The sequence below is a fragment of the Triticum aestivum genome, chromosome 7B (genome assembly GCF_018294505.1).
Source record: "Triticum aestivum cultivar Chinese Spring chromosome 7B, IWGSC CS RefSeq v2.1, whole genome shotgun sequence".
Taxonomy (NCBI): domain Eukaryota; kingdom Viridiplantae; phylum Streptophyta; class Magnoliopsida; order Poales; family Poaceae; genus Triticum; species Triticum aestivum.
Genome location: NC_057813.1, coordinates 287,491,154 through 287,496,139, shown reverse-complemented (window position 1 = coordinate 287,496,139; position 4,986 = coordinate 287,491,154).

Genomic DNA, 4,986 nt, shown 5'->3' with positions numbered 1-4,986 from the left:
GGAGGGAAAAGGAAGAGGAAGATAAGAGGTAAACTAAGTTGCTTCTTTGACGAACGAGTGAAACCACGAACCTTGAGAGGTTGAGCAATTTAAAAGAAAGAGTACAATAGAGATGAACGAGATTGCAAACAATCCATTAGAAAAGAGGAACAAGGAGTATTACGAGAACTTGAAGGTTGAAAGTCATGGAAATAAGAGCTTCACGAACGAAAAGAATATGACCACCTCGGTATAATGAGATAGCCAAGGAACAAGAATGACAGAATTTAGACAGCACTCCGGTACAAAAGAGAAGAAAACTTGATGAGATGAAACGATATCGTAGAGATGATACAACACTCCGGTTAAATGGATAAGCAAGAAAAGAACACGATCCTCAAAAAACGAGGTGATGGGTGAAGAGCACAACATCACAATGCCTCCGTAACGAAAGAATAGACGATAGATCATTGGAATAACATAATGGAGTAGAAAATGCCAACTTCTGCCACAAATGAACTTGTAAAGCATCCTTGCAAAGAAGAATCGAATGGAGTTGTTGGAAAATCAAGAACAAGAAGCACAAGCTTGTTGTGGGCTTATGGAAAACATCTCGAGACTATGAGGTGACAACCGGCCACTAATGGAAACCGTTGATTTGATTGAGAGCACCAAAGAGATGAAAACTTCTTCCACCAAGAGGATAAAGAGCAAGCTTGGGTCATGCATAATCACCACAAATAGCAACAACCCTTAAGGAAAGGCTTTAGGTGAAATCTGACACAAGATAACTCCAACGAAGAACTTGATTGGTTGAAAAGATCTCTTGAACGAAGAGAAAATGATGGATTTGAAATACCTCATTCCTGACAACATATGAATCATGAAACATGAAGGAAATTGTCAAGAGTGACATAACACCACCTCAAAAGATAAGGTAGAAAGAATTGCACTTTGGATGCAAGATGAAGAATGCTTGAACTCCTCAAAACAAAACATATGTTGTGCACCATGTTTATTTTAGAGTATAGCTTGGCAGATCATAACTTTGAGAGAAAACTTGAAGAACAATTGAAGAATGAAAAGAATCCTTGATGAACCACCATGTAGAGCCTCCATGAAGAACTCCGGTAATAAAAGGATGATAGAAATAAAGAGAAGTTGAAAACACAAGGTGAAGCCTTGCAATGATTTAGATGGAGCTTCGCGATGAAATACAGCGGGAAACTTGGAACTCTGGAAAAGAAAAGATGAAGCATCTCGAACCGAGAAATGTGACATGATGAATAACTCTGGAAAGAAGAAACTAGATCACTTGGATGAAACAATAATAAGAATTACGTTATGCATATCCTTCAGCAATATGCGATACCAACTTGTCACGCCCAATATGCGATATTATCCTAAAGAGACTTGAAGGTCCCACCAAGGATAGAACCGCATATTGAAACGCTTTTGCAAGGTGGATATCATTACATCAACATTACATAATAGATGGGGATACTTACAAGAGGTATACAATGCCACACGAATACAACAATACATCATACACAATAGCATCATCTGACTACGGATGAAACACAAATAGACACTCAAACAACATCCACCCTGCTAGCCCAGGCTGCCGACCTGGAACCTATCCCCTGATCGAAGAAGAAGCAGAAGAAGAACTCCAAACAAGCAAACATCACTCTCGCGTCATGATCATCGCATAACCTATACCTGCAACTGTTGTTGTAGTAATCTGTGAGCCACGAGGACTCAGCAATCCCATTACCATGGGTATCAAGACTAGCAAAGCTTAATGGTAAAGGAAGGGGTAAAGTGGTGAGGTTGCAGCAGTGACGAATTATATATGGTGGCTAACATACGCAAATAAGAGCGATAAAAGGAGCAATGGAACGGTCGTGAAGCTAGCAATGATCAAGAGGTGATCCTGAGCTCCTACTTACGTCAAACATAACCCAAAATCGTGTTCACTTCCTGGACTCCGCCGAGAAGAGACCATCACGGCTACACACGCGGTTGGTGCGTTTTAATTCGGATCTGGTGTCAAGTTATCTACAACCGGACATTAACAAATTCCCATCTGCCCATAACCGTGGGCACGACTTTCGAAAGTTTATACCCTGCAGGGGTGTCCCAACATAGCCCATGATAAGCTCTCGCGATCTACGAAGGATATACCTTCTCCCAGGAAGACCCGATCAGACTCGTAATCCCGGTTTACAAGACATTTCGACAATTGTAAAACAAGACCAGCAAAGCCGCCCGAATGTGCCGACAAATCCTAATAGGAGCTGCACATATCTTGTTCTCAGGGCACACCGGATTATCCAAACATCTGGTAGGCCAGCCCAGATTTGCCCCTGGTGGCCACCGGCGGCTGACAGGTTGGACCAACACTCATGACGAGCACTGGTCCGGGGGGGTAAAATAAAGATGACCCTCGGGCTCCGGAAACCCAAGGGAAAAAGGGCTAGGTGAGGCAAATGGTAAAACCAAGGTTGGGCCTTGCTGGAGGAGTTTTATTCAGAGCGAACTGTCAAGGGGGTCCCATAAATCATCCAACCGCGTAAGGAACGCAAAATCCAGGAACATAACACTGGTATGATGGAAACTAGTGCGGCAAGAGTGGAACAAAACACCAGGCATAAGGCCGAGTCTTCCACCCTTTACCAAGTATATAGATGCATTAATTAAATAAGAGAGATTGTGATATCCCAACATAATCCTGTCCATCATGGAGCAATCTTCTACTTCACCTGGAACTAGCAACGCTATAAGAGGGGCTGAGCAAAAGGGGTAACATAGCCAAGCAATGGTTTGATAGGAGGGGTGAAAAAGGTTAGAGGCTGACATGGCAATTTGGGGAGGCTTGAGGAGTAAATGATAGGTAGCACATCATAGCGATAGAACGAAGCAACTAGCATAGCAATGATAGTAGTGAGATCAATTGTAGCGGTCATCTTGCCTGAAATCCCGCTAGGAAGAAGAACGAGTCCATGAAGAAGATGAATGGGAGTAGTCGAACGAATCCTCACAATCGCAACATTACCGGAACTAAGAAGCAACACCAGAAAGAAACAAACAACAAGGTAAATGCACAAGCATAAACATGGCATTATGCACAAACAAGTATGATGCATGTCGGTTTAATGAGGCATGGCATGGCAAAGTGCAACAAACAATACTTCAAGTTAAGTGGAGCTCTATAAGCATATTGACGAAACACCACATCTGAGTTATTTAGTTCGCTCTTGTTTAGGTACACAACAATATTAAATGTTGTTAAACATGGCAAGAGGTGAATCAAGAGAAAACTACCTATCTAGGCAAGTTCAAATGAGGCCGGAAGTAACAAACAACAATTCCAGAAATTCCTCATGTCCATATTTTAGTTTTGGTACTGTTCTGCCTAAACAATATTTTAATGTTGTTAAACAGGGAAATAAAGTGCACCATGTTAAACTAGGCATTTTTCCACCCCATTTACATATAAAGTTTATTTAAAACCGAGCTACGGTTATTTAGTTATGAAATAAATCATTTTAACATGGCATTTGTGCAAATTATTACAAACAACAATTTTAAACATTTTTAACAGGGATGAAAGTGGCAAAATATTAAACTAGATGAAATTCTAAGCATTTTACATATTTAAGACATTTTAATTCGATGCATTGTTTGTGATTAATTAAATGCATGAACTAGGAGGGTTTTTCAGTAAATCTGTAAAACCTGGAATAATTAGCAAATCGCAGGAGCAGGAAAAAATACACAGCGGGCCAAATCAAGCTGGCCCAACAGGAGGGAAAATAGAGGAGGGGCGCTGGGCTGCTCACCTAGCTGGGCTCGGCCCAGATCGGTGGAGGAGGGAGCTGGCCAGCTGACTTGAGGCCGAGTGGCCCGGATGGAGACGCTAGCGCGCTGGGCCTTGAGGCGCTGCAGCCTAGCCGGATCGGTCAACGGGCGAGGGGCGGGCGAGATGCTCGGCTCGTTACTGAAGAACGAGCAACAGAAGCAGCGGTAGGTTCACGGCGATGCAGAAGACGGTGCCGGGGAGGTTCTGGCGACGGGGTCGGCGGGAACCAGCGAGTAGGCGCCGGAGATGGCCAGATCTAGTGGCAATTCGGGCAAAAACAAGGCATGGCGACGCCGGCACGCTGTGGAAGAGGGCCGGCAGCGGGGATGTACTCCTGTGAACATGTACAGGTTGCGAGAGAGTTTCAGAGAGGAGAGGGCACGGGGAAGGAGAAGAAAGAGAGCAGGGTGCAGGGACGGCCTGGGGTGGTTGCTCCGACAAGCTCCGTCGTGGAGGCGGCGGGGTCCAGCAGGTCAGGCGAGGCGAATGGCACGGGACTGGCCGATCTCGTCCCGTTCCAAGGGAGCAGAGGCGGAGCATGGGGCGGCGGCGTGCCTGGCAACGGGGTTCGGCTCCTGCGGGAGTGACGGGAAAAAAAGGTGAGGGAGAGGAAGGAAGGAAGAAGGAGCGAGAGGTTGGGCGGAACGCGCCTGGTCCTGGTCGCCGGTGGCTTGCCGGAGATGCGCCCGTGGCGCGGGGTCCTGGTTCTCCGGTGGCTCGCGGTCGCCGGAGGCGTGGTGACGAGCAGAGGCGGGTGGAGACGGCTGCCTCGATCCAGATCGGATCGAGCGCTGCGGGAGGCTCTCTGGGCCATCGGATCTGAGATCTGGCGGTCCAGATAGGGTGGGGTTTGGCTGGTGGATCTGGCCAAGTGGATGCAGGGGACTGGGTGCGTGCGGATTGCGAGGAGAGCGGCGGCGGCTGCGGGATTGGAGGGAGTTGGAGAGCGATGGTTGGCTGGTGGCTGAAATCGAGGAGGATTTTGTGGAGTGGTGGCGGCGGCGATGGGTGGATGGGACAGGAGGCCTAAAATTTAGGTTTAGGGGCTATTTATAGGAAGGGGTTAGGTTTAGAGGCTAATCGGACCCTCCGATAGTAATTAGATGGTCGAGAAAAAATAGGTAGGGAGTCCAAAAGAGAAA